The sequence below is a fragment of the Atheta coriaria genome, unplaced genomic scaffold, assembly GCF_025399875.1.
Source record: "Atheta coriaria isolate IRGN ID8LTWV9N9 unplaced genomic scaffold, Caltech_Dcor_3.1 hic_scaffold_3_pilon, whole genome shotgun sequence".
NCBI lineage: Eukaryota > Metazoa > Arthropoda > Insecta > Coleoptera > Staphylinidae > Dalotia > Dalotia coriaria.
In genome coordinates this window covers 11,732,104-11,747,668 of record NW_027045445.1, presented here as the reverse complement: position 1 = coordinate 11,747,668, position 15,565 = coordinate 11,732,104, and positions in this window count along the sequence as shown.

Genomic DNA, 15,565 nt, shown 5'->3' with positions numbered 1-15,565 from the left:
TGTAGCGCATAATGCGTAATAACTGTCGTGATAAGGTAGTGAGGTCTTTTAATTTCTAGTTGCGCCACCTACTTTTAAGAGCCGCCCCGCGTGGAAATAGTCGCGGTTCGTTCGCGGTTCTTCCCTTTTGTGGTGGACGTACGTGACTATAATTATTCGCGTGTGTGCATAAATGTGGCGGCCATTTTACTTCTGCATTGGCGACCTGTTTCCGATGTGTTTACTGCACACAACCAAACTGTTATTGTCTTTTACCAAATGTATACTTTGACATATAATATAATTACACGTAATTAGATAGCAAATTAATGTTTGTAATATTTGTAATAGTTTCATGTTTGTGGTTAGGAGACATCGCACGGTATATGCAACATAGGCAACTTATATAACACAAACATTTTTTAATTTTTTTTTGTTTTTGATGTTTTTAATGTTTTACACGATTTTTACTGGTTTAATTATCTATAAGTCAATTTTGTGGCCTGTTACCTTTCATCTCAGTCTCCTTGGCAACCCGATTACGCCGTGTTACTACGTTGTTAGTTGATTTTATGGCGATACGTATCGACTCGAGGAACACCTTTTTATTAGGTATTATGACCACCGCCGCTTTGTTCTCGGCGCTACGTCGGGCCGTGTAAAAGAATGACACGTGTCAGCAAAGCTGTCCAACGCCGTAGGAGGTCGCGTCTAATGCGGTCCGAACGTCGGGCCCCTGACGCTCCAAAATGAGAACCGTCTCTCATCTAGGTCCACACAGCTATGGATGTGTTGTTTTTTTTTTCTCCCTGGTAGTTGTAGGTGCGTATAGCAACGAGTTTGTGTATGTAGAACATGAGGCGATCCAGTTTCGGCTCTTTGAGCCCCGAAAAGTCATTTCGTCGAGGCGCCGAACGCCCGTCTGGGATTTGAAACCTGGGCCCTTTGAGTGATCCGCAGCGGCGGCTCTGCCTTCACGCACCATCATAGATCACCACATTGATCTTGCCTTGCCTACAGTTGAGTCGGTCCCACACATTCGACTTCAAACGAGCAGAAAAATGGATTGTAGAAAAAAAAACGACTCGAAATAAGTCAAAAACCTGTCATATTCGTTGTGGATTTATGAAGAACAGTATGTGACCAGCCGCAAAATGGTTCATATCTATAGACCTGACCTACTGCGCAACTAATTGCAACCAACAATCGTACCTAATCATAATTTCATATTGCAATAAATATTGTTTTTTTTAATGCGTTTGTTGCAGCCTAAGGCACGAAAATCGTGCAAGTATTCACATACGTAAATGGCGAATGTTAATTACAATGAAAAATCGTTTAATTAACTTAATTCAATGATCAAATGCACTCACACGCCTTTGGACGCTAATTATAGGTAATACACGTCGTGCTGAAGGTGCGTTTTATTTATGTGATATCACATTTAAATTATATTATAATTGCGGTGGAATATTATATTACTTCTGCATGATCTAAACGCTGCAGTCACTGCAGTATTTATCATCTTAGGTTGTGTGATTGAATATCGTGATTTAATCGTGAAAATTTATTAATAATTGTGCATAATTCATGAATACATATTTCAAGCGTGAGTTTCACTTTGAATTCCTATAAATAATCAACATTATACTAATAAAAAACAGAATTCAACATGGCGACAAACTGTAGGTATAGGTACCTACTTGGTTACATATGTTTTATTAATAGCTACAGATTTTTACAGAATTTTACAGAAGTTTATTTGATTGTTTCACAATTAGGTACTTTTTGAAAGTATTACGACATTATTCGAATTAATTTTCATTACCTACATCCTCACTGTATAAAAGGGAATAGGCTTTTCATGGTGGTTTTATGATGAGCTGGAAAAAATTGCGCGACTTGTCAGTGCTTCGTTGTGAGCGAAATCTTGTAATCACCGTCATTACCACCGGCGAGTCAGTGACGCGCTCGAAATGATAATATTTTACTAGGTATTTCATTTCCGAGTAGGTTGCGTTAGAGCACTGGAAATGTGCTTTCATTAGACAAACTGAATTTCCGACAGATTGTCAAGTCTTGTCGCTCACCAATGCGACGCACGCACTGATTCTTTGTGAAATCATATATTGAATGAGAGCTAATTACACACTGCAATAAGTACCAACCAACATGAAATGAGTACAAACGCATGAATTTAATAATAAAATGAAATAACATAATCAATTTTTTAGGTTATGTTAGGTTATATTAACTTAAAAATAATTTTGGAGTTTTATTATTTAAATGGAATAAATTTTTGACGGGCTTTCAGAGCAAACTTTGTTAATTTACGATCGAAATTTATTCATTTCAGCAAACTCGGCACGTTTTTCGAGCTTTCCTCGCGATTTCCTTTGTCCGCACAATACACGTCACACTATTGTACACAATACACATTCGTATTGTTCTTTTTGATATATTTATTCGTCTGTAGATGTTGGTTAGATCGTAGATTCGAGATCGAGCGACAAAAATCCTCATTTTCGTGCGGGCGTTTTTTGTTTCGGCTACATTTACGTGTAAATTAAAGGTAATTTAAAGCGAATAATGTTCGAATTGTGATTTTTCCATTATCGCCGCATGGCCCACGGCTCCAATTTCTACCATCCACGCGCGTGTGTGTAAATCTATGTTTGTATGCGTCGAGGCCGATGTAATCAGAAACGCGGGCCGGACGCGTCCAGTTAAACGCAAATGACATTTTGATAGTTCGGTCCCCAAAGGGTAGAAGGCAAAATAATCACGAAACGTATATTACTGCTTCGAAACCGCCACCTCGAGATGCGGCCACGCTTTCATACCATCGGCGAAATGACCGTAATGCAAGCAAAAAGCATACTTATCCAAAAAATACACACAATCCACATTATTTCTACGAACGCGCATAAAAAGCATAAAAATGCAAGACGATTATTCAAACATTTATACGCACGAAATGGTTCACTTATTGCAATTACTTTGTGAGGAGATGTGCACGAGTTTATTTCTTCCTGATTTAAACTGCATTGCTTAATGACAGCGCATAATAATTAACGATAATCATGTTAATTGCATAAGTTGAAAGTAAGAAAATCGCAAAGCATTTAAATTTAGTGCGCACGATGATTTTAAGTGAGATATAATTTAGTGCATTATGTGATATTAGGTTTGAAATGAATAGTAGGTAATAATAATAAAAAATAGAAGAAGTCAAATATTAATGCCGCTACTAATGAATTCTTTTCATTGAGGCGAGTCGGACGATGATTTTACGAGTTTTTGCAGAAATGTCGTATAAATTTAATACGTGTTAACAACCTCGATATTTTCGGCAGCTAAATAAAGAGTTGTTCAAAAATATATTATACAGAGTGTTCCATTTTGAAAAAATATATTTTTCAAATTTTTATCAAATGACTATGCAAAACACATAAAAATAAAATTTTAAATTTATTCCAGCTACCAAATACTGTATGAACAATAAACAGTAAATATTTGGTAATAAATCATTTATGTAAGATTTTTAAACATATTTTTAGGCGAATTTCTCTGGAATGAGTGCATGAAAAACTATATTTTTTAAGTTTAACGATCGTGTGATTTACAGTATTTTAAAAAGCGTACAAAAGTTCTCAGCCAACATTGCGGTTTTAAAAGAAGTTTTATGCCCTGCAGATTTATCATCCACTCATTGCCACCTCCATTATATTACATTGTTGGAACCTTTTCACTCTTAAACGAAATTATGACATCGATGGCGTATAAATCCATCATTTCTCACACCATCCGCGCAATTCGGCGCGGTTTCTTTCTCAATTCTTTCGTTAAATTGCAACTGGGCAATTTCGGAGTGGAAACAAGAACGTTTTCTCATTTAATATTATGCACAACCTACCTGCAACGTATGGAACAAAATAAATTTGCAAAACGAAGCCGTAGAAACAGCGAGTCGCAATTTGTCGGGTGGCTTTTAAAACGTTAACGCGTTTTGCTGGCGCCAACCGGCCGACTCGTGCGGCAGTCCATAAACGCTTTTGTTTCTTCGTCCGTGCGACGTGAGCACGGCTCAAGAGTCGAGAATTAATTGAAATGAAAAGAAATGTTGTGGCCGCGCTGCTTTTCTAATTACGAACGGCCATTAGAAGCCATGCAACAGCAACGAACAAAGAAATTGTATTCGCCCGCCTGTTTGATAGCAATAAAATAAGCAAAGTGAAAATAGACCTCATATTTAATTCATAAAATACATATATTGGTGTGAAGAAGAATGATAGGCACGTTTGTGTGTGATCGATGTGTCGAGGGCATATTTTACGCGCTGCATTATTGACGAGCGACTTTACTCCCCCGAAACGCAAATGACTATACTTTTAAATATGCCCACCTTTTACCTTCGTACAATTATTCTAGATAAACATAGCTGGCTGAGTAGATAAGTGTGCTGTACTGTTAGTGCTATGTAAATAATATACGCGGGGCATAATTATTTAAAAGACGATGGCTTTTTATGCCATCGATTGCTTAGAAATACGATGGATAAAGATATTGTGATGTAAAATGTCAAACGGTGTAGAAAATATCACATAAGTCACGTAGAAAGAAAAAAAATAAATTTTTCGGCGATAAATTGCTATTTTTCAAGATATTTTTGGTAGTTGCAGATGTTCGCTATGTTGGTAAGTGGTTATTACCCATTTATTTGTGGATAAATAGTAGGGCTGAAGGCGCGCGCGCGCGCACAGCATCCCCGTCGCGCATTAAACGCTTCTTAAAGACGAAGAATGGCGCGCATAATTGCTGAGTATTAATTCAATTTGCTCGACACTTCCTGTACGCGACAAAAGGAGCGCTTCCCGAACGTCGTCGCGGAACCCTTTGCCAGAGGTCCGGAAGACCCGCAGCGCCGAATTACGGGTCGCAACCCTGCAATTTTTCCACGTGACAATGCGGTGCGCGCCGGCGCTGGGTGGAGCACCTCTACAAAGCCTTCGCGTCCACAATGAACCCACCGCTCACCCTTTTTGTTCCAAAAGACCCGGTGGACCAGTTTGGAACCTAGCGGAGGAAGTAACGGGGGTGTCCGTTGGACATTTTAACAGAAACACATGAAAAACGTTAAAAACGGTAACATGGCGGATATGTCAATGACGTAAAAACCAATACTTGTTTCAGTTAATCGTAATTCGTGTTCGGGGCGTTGACAATCTTCTTCATTACGGCGGAGATGTTTTTCTTGGGCGCTTCTCGTGTTCTCGTCGTGTCTTGTTTGGTTTCAAAGCAGCGGTAGTCCAGGACCACACGCAGATGATGCCGCCACACGTTGCAGATGCATGTGCATGTCGTAAAGCTCGTAAACTTCGACGTTTTGACATTGATGTGCCAGAAATCCGCACGCGGCGTGAACGTGCAGCATAAATTTAAATTTTCAAACACATAACTGCAAAACCAACGTCAAAAAACACTAAAAACAAATAGAATGCATAATGCACATGTAGGATATTATCGGATACAATAATGCTCGCATGATGTTAGGCTAGAATAGACTTTGTGTATATATCGGTGTAATTTTCGCATTGGCCACGACCCACACGACTCGTGTGCATTGTTTTCGCATTAGCCGCCGAAGAGGGTAGGCCCTCGCGCTATCAGCGTGCCCATCTCAACAAAGGGGGCCTCCGGTAGAGTAGTCGCACGTAATGATGCAGCACGTAAAATGGTCGTGTAATATGAATATGTAATACGGTCCGGAGAGCGTAATAACACGCCGATGAGCGCGACTCCTCCCAACGCGAAGGATTGGCTCGCGGTGTGCAGGTGGGGTTCGAGCACGCGAACTTTCCACGCACGGCGCACATCGCACATAAGGATATTAATATTTCTCTTTGATGGTGGGTACACTACCGTATATTCTTCATACTTGTTTGGCCCATGGGAATCGATTATGTGAATTACCTGGATTACGTAAAAAACGAACGTAACGCAAACAGAACCTTCTTTGAAGTCTTGTCAAAGACATTTTTAATGTCTGAATGTTTGATTTTTTAATCTGACAGTGTATTCATGTGTCTACAATGGGTTTTGATAAGAGGTTGGAATAAATTTTCCACCCGGTGCACCATCAAACGGGTGCGAAAATGTCTCATTCGTAATTATCGCTTTGTGCACACTCGAACGACTGCGCATGTTACATTAGGATGCGATGTTTCCGCCACGTCGATCTTCAATAACTTCCAGCCTTTGTTGCCACCCCAACGGTGACACCGTATACGGCTAATTGACGTTTCCCACTGTGTACAATGCAGATGAATCGAATCCGGAGCACATCATAGACGAGATAAAAGGGATGTGAAACTAGGACGTTTATTTAGACACCTACTAAAATTTCAATTCGAATGAATTCATTCGAGAGAGCTACCAGTTGGAAATATCGTGCATTTTTATTATGAAATGCTAGCAATAATTATGTTGTCATTTGAGATTCGAGGTTTTATACAACATAAAATAAAAATAAACTCATTCACATGATTGAACAATCGTATAAAATCCTGTTTTCACACTAAAAGTGTCAGCAAAAGTCGTAAAACAACCATAATAAAATACACGCAATGAATAAATGTCAAAAGAGTTGCCTATAATATATAATTGCACATTTTATAACCACAATTATTGTTTCTACTTTTACACGAAAGATTAAACTAAAAATAGACATTTGTGGCGATGAATATTGCTGATAAAAGTTTAGTGCATTTATTCAGTGCTTGACGTTTGGAATTTTGCATTGTTGAGTACCGCATCAGGTCATAAAGTAACAGATTTGTCTGCGTCACTTTCGGCAACGTTGATGTTCAATACATTGATAGATAAGTTACGGTATTGCGGTGACACTTTTCACTTTTCATCTGGAAAAAGAATAGAAATGGTTGCATTGTGATCTAACCTCAACTTAAGAATACCTAGTAACAAATCTTTCCTTAAACTTTTTGTTCAGTAAGTACAATTCAAAATTTAGAAGAAAAATTCAGTTTTATTTTTTTTAAACAAAAAATCAAATTGAAAAAATTTTGCATATTGTTTTGAATATGCAATACAGTTGCAGCTTACAGATTGAGTATTGTGGGTTGCGGGTTATTGCGAAATTGTCATGACACGATTTCCGAAAATCGTGACTAAGTCACGCCGAAAATTGTATCGTCTTGTTTGCCCCAACCGAACTGCACACACACACCTGATTTCCCTATAATTTTCGCATTTCGTTCGAAAATCTGTTCGCAGATTTCGTAAATCATCGATGCGTGTGCATTGTTATCGCATTTCTGAATGCATTCCTGCAATATTTTATAAATTATAAGTGCATAATACTTTATTTTTATAAAATACCTCCAAAAAGCTATTGTTCGCAAACTGGGCACCTATAATAATCTGACGAAAATTGTCCTAAAACGGTGTCCCAAAGGCAGCACGTCGTAAAATACCGCACCGCTAGCGTTTGATTTTCGAAGTAATTCGTCGATAATATCCAGCGTTTTTGTAGTGTCCCAGAGGCGTCGCAGGATCATCTGCACCTACTAACATTGTTGTAATAGGTTTGCAATTGGAAGAGTTGTAATTTTCCAAATTATTGCGCTTGTAACTCGTAACGCACACTTGCGTGATATTTTCTGAAATTTTCGAAAAATGCGACGCTTTACTAATGGGATATTAATACAAGAGTAAGGTTTGCAACACGCGAAATTGGTAATAATTTGTAAGATACGTTTCACGTTCAAGTAATAAATGAAAATGTACGCACACGCAAATTGTTCATAAGGAATCATCGTAAGTAGATACCTACATTTTAGTTTAAATTTGATTTCAAAAAAACTAAAACATGTTAAGATCACGTAGTTAACTAAGTAATTTTTTGAGTACTATGCTAAACGTTGATTTGAATAGTATTCAAGAATTCCATTTACGAGTTACGCCACATCCGACGACAAATTTCGTCCGCGAGCATAAAGAAAACCGTCGAATTGTTACCGTAATAAAGTCCATTCAAATGCGTTTTAGTGTCGTCTTCCGGTGGCGATTAGTGTTTTTACGTGTTTTTCGGTCGGTGTTCTGATATAAAACACACCGAACCCGGCAATCATAATTATGTTGTTGGCACGACTTTGGCGCTAATCGTCTATTTAACGAACGCACATGATTACCAAACAAATTCCTCATGTTTTGATTTCTCCAACGTCATCGTTCATTCATTCAATTACCGCATATCTAACATACCTAAATAATTCTAAAGAATTTTTATCAACTAAGTGTTCGTAACGAATCGATATTTGCGTCGTGAAATATTTGCCACTTGGATATTTCGAGATCCGTAACGGATTGTTGTAGTTTTCTAAACAGCTGCCGATGCCAAAAGGAATTGTGATGGGCAAAAAAATATTAAATATAATACGCCACTCTGGCACATTAGTCCGGAACTTATGATGTGGCTCTTTAGTACGGTCCACAGTGCAATGGGTTCCGTTCCGAACCATCCGCTTAGGACATTAGGACGAAACGTGTTCCGTTGCAGCGTTTGTAGGGAATCACGGCCATGACAAATGCTTTATAAATAGAAAGGAGGCGTGCATACAGAATATACTTATGGGGGCATTAACAGAATTAACACGACATAAGTTACTCCATCAGTTTAAGTTTTGAGTTTTGGGTTGTACAAAGGTATGTGAAAACTAGAAACAACATTCTTGTTTGTGTAATTTAAGAGCATTACAAGAGGATCAATTTTTTTCAACTTAAATTTAAATATTACACATTTATATTAATGAATAAATTGGAAATTATAAATAAAAGCTTTATTCTTCACTATATGTTAGGAATATTGACATTAACTCCTTTTTTTGCATTTTTTAAAGATTTTATAGAAAAATTTGCAAAAATCATGAAAAACAGAATTTTATCAATTTCTTAGGAATATTTATCAAATTGTTAAAATTAATTATATTCTCTGTAAGTTTTTAATGATTTTGTAGAAAAATTTACAAAAAAATATTAAAAATTATGAAAAAATGATTAAAACCTTTAAAACGCTGTGGCTACGACAAAAGAAGCTTTTGTTAGCACAAAATAAGAATAACTAAGTATAAAACAATATGCCACAATGAAAAACGTGAAAAACAGCACACGAGCCAGTCACGAAACCATTCGTCCTCCTCGCAGCGCTCGGGTGCGCAGCTTGCGCGTTCGCGTTTTGCGTTCGACGAGAAGAAAAGAACAGAAGGCAGCGGCGGCGACGTTTTGTTCCGAGCGCAGAATAAAATAATGTCGATTGTGTGTCGCACATTAAGGCCGTATAAACGCGCGTGTACGTACACTATACACCAATGCACTAACAATAGGATCCAGTCGCTTCATCACATATGTTTTACACAAAAATTGTATATAATTTCGTACTTATTTTTTTTTCCTGCGCGTACAATGGGGACGACGATAAATAATAGGAGCGAGTACTGGAAGTACTAATATCAATAATTATCGAAAGCAAGTAGCAGATCCATGTGCCTGCGTTCACATACGAGGTGCGCACGTATCTGTATCTAATGTAAGTACAAAACGATGCACCATAAGTACTACAAATCGTCACACTGTCTACAGTTTGTAACAACTTTGTTTTATTAAATAAAACTAAAAATATGCAATGCTTCTAACCATAAACGTGGGTTAGGTATTTGTGGTTATAGGCTGTATTTAGGAAAAAATAGTTGGATAAATAACAAATGGTTGTTTATATGTTATGATCATGCAAGTAAAGGATGTGACAACCTTCCGGAAAACGACCGCGACGACCAGTGTGTGCACACACACGGAACGTCGATAATTATAATATTGAAAGACAACAATAATCTAACATGATATCGAATGATTATGTTTCCACTTGTGTTACTCGCGAATGTTTTTTTAACTTTTCCAACCATTTTAAAACGCTATGCGTTTTGCTTTTTTGCTCTAATTGTCCAATTTGTTTGCATTGTCGACGACCGTTGGTTGGAAATGACATAATCACGAGCGGAATAACAACGTGACAAACGTATGGTTGACAAATCAATTGAAAAGTTTGATGCTACACGAATCGTGTTATTAGAATAATAATATGGCGGGGCATATGCCATGCGACTCTTATTTTTTCATCTTTGACGTTATGCAAGGTACAAACTATTTTTGCCAACAAGCGAATATCAAATAAATAAAAAATATATAATTAAAGGTGGATATAATTTAATTGTATGTAATTTTTATTTAGTTACTTCTGAAAACAATATTAAATTATATTGTTTTAATTAATGCGCAATAAATACAAACAAAGATATTGTGGATGTTGACTATATTTAAATTATTTTGCCAGAATCTCAATCAAACCAAGACTTTTTTATGTTTAAAGGATGAAATTATGATTTTTATTCATTTCTGCAATGAATATGACGTAGGTACCTAATTGTAATCTATATGAGAATACAAACAGGAATCGTCTTGCAAATCTAACAAAAATCCACAATTTAGGTAATAGAAATTTTTTTTTACCAAATTCTCAATAAAAACTTGAGATTTTTTTGTGTAGACAGACATAAAAACACATTTTTTATTATTTTTTGCTTGTAATGTACCTACCTATAATTTTATTCATGTCTGCATTTTATTTCAAATAATTGCATTTATTTTAAGTTTATAACTAGGTGGACAAAGAAATACTATTTTTACAATACACAAAAAATAAATAACTACCCTTGGCTAATACATCTGATGTTAAACTATTAAATACCGGTTAGAAAAGCGACGAAAATAAGAATTCTTTTCCGATTTGGGCGTATATCGGAAAATTATTAGTCGCATTATGTCAAAAGCCACTATACCTATTTAGTTACTCCTGAAAACAATATTAAATTGTATTGTTTAAATTAATGCGCAATAAATACAAACAAAGGTATTGTTGGTGTTGACTTTATTTAAATTAATATTTGCATGTTAATAACTGACACACATACCAAATGAAGCGATCAACATATAATTTATCTTCTTAAATAAATAATAACGATGGATAATCAATGTTTGCCTACAAATATTTACGACCAGTCAAATTTCTAATGGTTCTTTGTTTGAAATCCAGTTGTGTTTGCTTTGTTGTAACATCTTAACAACATGAAATTCAACAACTCAGCACTTTCACATTCAATTTAAGATAATCGCAAAGATCAGAAGAAGAAATAGCGCAATCATAGCTCCATGATAAAATTAGTGTAATAAACACGCCTGTAATAGCATTGGACAATTAACAAGCTCTTAAAATGATGAAATGAGCGCCTAAAATTAGAATGCAAATTTGAATTTATATTGGAATGTAGGTAGAACTTAATAAGCTAAGTTTTTTGATAATTACTTTGAAAGCTATGTGGGAAAACTGTAACAGGAATACAGCTAAGGCTGAAATTTCAAACACATAGGTATATAGGTATGATTCGCGGTAATGAAGTAAATTGTCCATCGACGACGTTGCGAGTTGCCATGCCAGGAATATTTTTTTGTAATTCCACGTTACTGGAAGTGCGCCGTGTAATTTGCATATTATCGTCAAACGTCTGATTCGTGCGCCGGCGAAGAGCTATTAAAATCCCCCACGCTCCCCACCGGACCACGGCGCGCAACTTGTTATTAATAACAAACAACCTTTCGATATAATTAGCCTATTCAAGAAATTTTATATAAACACGACTTATTAAATGCCATTAGCTACGTTTGCTACTATTGTAGAGCTTTTTAATATGAGAATACAATCAGGAATCGTCATGCAAATGCAAAAAATACGAATACAAATTGAAATTTTATTTTTTAACAAATCTAAAAATGAATTGCAAAATCTTTTGGTATGCGCATAACTCCGCAACGCATTGACCAATTTAGCCATTTCCTTTGTTTAAATGTTTGTTAAAGTCTAAGGATGCTTTTTACGGCGACAAAAATTCGAATAATTGTCAGGAAAACTCTAAAAACAGTCCTTTTCTATAGGATAAAAGTTGGCATTGAGATTCAATCATAGTTATAGTTAAATATTAGAATCTAATATGACGCGCTGAAGTGCATTATTAGCTATTCCTTTTATAGTTAATTTCTTGAAAATCAAATTGCTAATCTTATTGATAGAATTGACATATACCTACTATGTCTAGAACAAGAAAGTAAAAACGAATTCCATTTGTATTACACCCTACCGGGACGAAGCTAGTGAGGTTTTTGTATGTTTACTGGGTTAAAACATAACTTTTTACCTTTTTTACTAGAAATATATACCTAATTTTATTCATTTCTTTTATTTATTCGAAATAATTGTTCATATTCTAAGTTCATAACTAGGTGGAAAAATAAATAGTATGTTTACAACGCACAAAAAATAAATAACTACCCTTGGCATTAGCATTTGAGGTTAAACTATTAAATACCGGTTAGAAAAGTGACGAAAATAAGAATTTTCATTCAGATTCAGATTTGGGCGTGCATCGACAGATTAGTTATTAGTCGCATTATGTCAAAAACCACTATAAATCAAGCCGAAAATATTTGTCAGCATACGGGGCGCGTTCATTGTGACATAATTTTTTCCATGAACGCAACGCCACTGATGTATCCATCGTGCAATAAACATTCCAGGTGTGTCAGTGTATGCAGGCGCGTATCGGCCGTGTGGTTCACACCTCCTCCATTGTCGTTCGTTTTTCGTTCGGTTACCGGTTGCATCCCGACGTCCCGCGATAGGGAGGAGACGGTACCGGCCTCTGGAATTACACGATTTGATACACACACTCACCGTATGCCTGCGTCGTGCCCACCGTGCAATAATGCAATGGTTATTTTTGTGTCTCTCGACGGCTTTGTGCGCGATTCGTGTTTTCAATTTTAATACAAGCGCAGTTTCACGGGGGGTTGCCAAAAGGGCGGTTTCGGTTGCTAACCGAATGGAAAATATTCATCAACCAGGATCAAGATGATAAATGTTTTAAAAGTAGACTGAATGCTTGTTATTATAATGTGAATAATTTGAAAATGTTTCACGTTTTTAAATAAGTACGGAACATACCTGAATAAACATTAATAAATTTTAATTATTATTAATGTCTTCATTTAGATGCGTTGCATGCGTCTAATCTGCAGAAAGAAGTCGGCGTTTCATTGCGATTTTATGCGGTTAATTAATGTGTGGAGAGCACGCGAATATAGACAACAGCAAGCAGGACATGTGGACGCGCGCGCGAACGTTTTAATTAAATTATTAATTAATTGGATTATGCATAACTCATCAATTTTTACGAGCGCGCTGCGCCACAATCGCAACGCATCTCAACGCCCAGAATTTCCCTGCTTAATGAGATGTACATGTTAATAAGTTAATCAAGTCTAACTCTAGGAAAATTAAATGCAGATTAAATGAAAATTTTCATTTACTTCTAAAAATATGAAAAAATTCAAATAAAAAATTTTATATTTACGTGACCTACATTTTATTATTTCGTCGCATGCAAGATTGTTTGTTGCATGTGCCGCTGGTGTTGGTTTGTCAAATTAATGCGCCATATGTTTGACGCGTTTATCGCCCGGCGTCGCAATGTGAAAATTTGTCCAAACCGCACGTACGCATCATGTGATACAAAAGGTTTTCAACGTATACGCGCAACTTATGATTAAGACATGATTAGTGAGGTAATATAAAAGTTGGCATCATGCCAGGGATGCATGCGAGGAAGTGGTCAAGAAAACGCAAACATTGTGTATCAATAACACGCGCTTCACATATGGCAAACGTGGAGAAACTACATGTTTATTGATAAATTATGTTAAGATGACTTTTTAATTATATATTGGGTATTCTTAATATGGTGGGAAATTAAGAAATTTGCGCAAAAATATCATAAAAACGCAAAAAACAAAAATTAGGATTGAATTTCTGTAGGTACCAACTTTTATCCATAATTTTAGAATCTTCAAGAATAATTTTTAATACAAAAAATAACCTATGTCATATTGTCATTAAAAAGCTTTTATAATACTAGACGCATATTCTTTAATCAGTTCCCGCCGAATCAGTATTGAGAAGTTATACGCTTGTGCAGCTTGAAAGCATTGGTGATCAGTAAAATACAACTAAATATGTGTTGCATGTTAAATATTGGTTATAGATCTATCCATGTATTGTTTTCTACATGGATTTTGTGAAATATTTCTTCTTATATATTGTTTAACGTTGTTTTGAACGGGAAGCACATGATTGTTAAGTCGTACCCGTTTTCGGTTTTTAAGTCGTACCAATATACCTATATCGTAACATATGGGAACCAAGGTTTCAGCTGCGCCACGAGACGGCGCTAAGGTTGCGCGCCAAAGATACTTTACTAGCGTGATGAGAATAGGGAAGATAGTATGATTCAGTGCCTCAAATGCAAAATTTGGATGCATGACAAATGTGTTGTTCTCATTTTGATATTACATACTTTGGTATAGGTACGACTTAACAAACCGGTTTAAGTTAAGTCGTACCGTTCACACATTTTTTTAAATTGATGTTTTACAAGAATATAAACATTTCTGATTAATTAATCTCATACAAATTAAAGCTATATTAACTAAAGCAGGTATATATGTCGAAAAATTGACATTATGTTGCAAAACTTTCAATCTAGGGCCAATTTTATTTTAGAGGTAGGTACCACTTAGCTAACCTTATCCTATATTGCAAAGTTTCATAGTTTTTGGTTAGTAATTTTGGTGTTAAAGAGTAGGTAACAAATAAAAAAATTACTAGATATTTGCATTCATAATGAAAATTAAAACTATTTAGTTTTAAAATATTATTGTAATAATTTTTATTCTTTTCAATATAGTGACCTATTTAAATCTAATAAATCCCGTATGTTTTACATCCCTATAATCCCATTTTTCATCCTTAACACAGCAGTTCTAACTCAAATATATTATTGTGCGGTGTCATCATGAATTATTCCCTATTTTTTTTACTCCCAAACTTTAACAAACTTAATTTTTCTTTACCACATTCCAAACCAGAGCAAATTTATCTCCCGCGCGGTTTTCCACAATGATATACAAGCCTCCATGTATAATACGATGCGGTATTTCATTAGGTCGATGATAAATGAGAAAAATTTGTGCACGATCGCATTGTGCGCAACGCATTTGTCAATATACCAGGGCAGCGCTGTGAATAGAAGTGGCCCACCTATGAAGCGCATAATACACGCACAAAACGCCTTTGATATCTCACAATCTCGCATTATCATCATTGGCGTTCATTCAACTTCTCCAATATCTACAACTCGCCTCGTTTGCGGTTTCCTCACACAGCTACAGCCCAATGGGGGCCAACCATTCATCGTTTCACCAGCGGAAAGATTTACTACGCAAGTTTGTTTGTCGTTTATTGTTGTCCTCACGCTGAGTGTGAGCATGGGATGCGCACAACTTTGAACACGCATATCTATTTCTTCTGTTGTTCGTTGTTGTTCATTGCCTGAAGTGCTTACACACG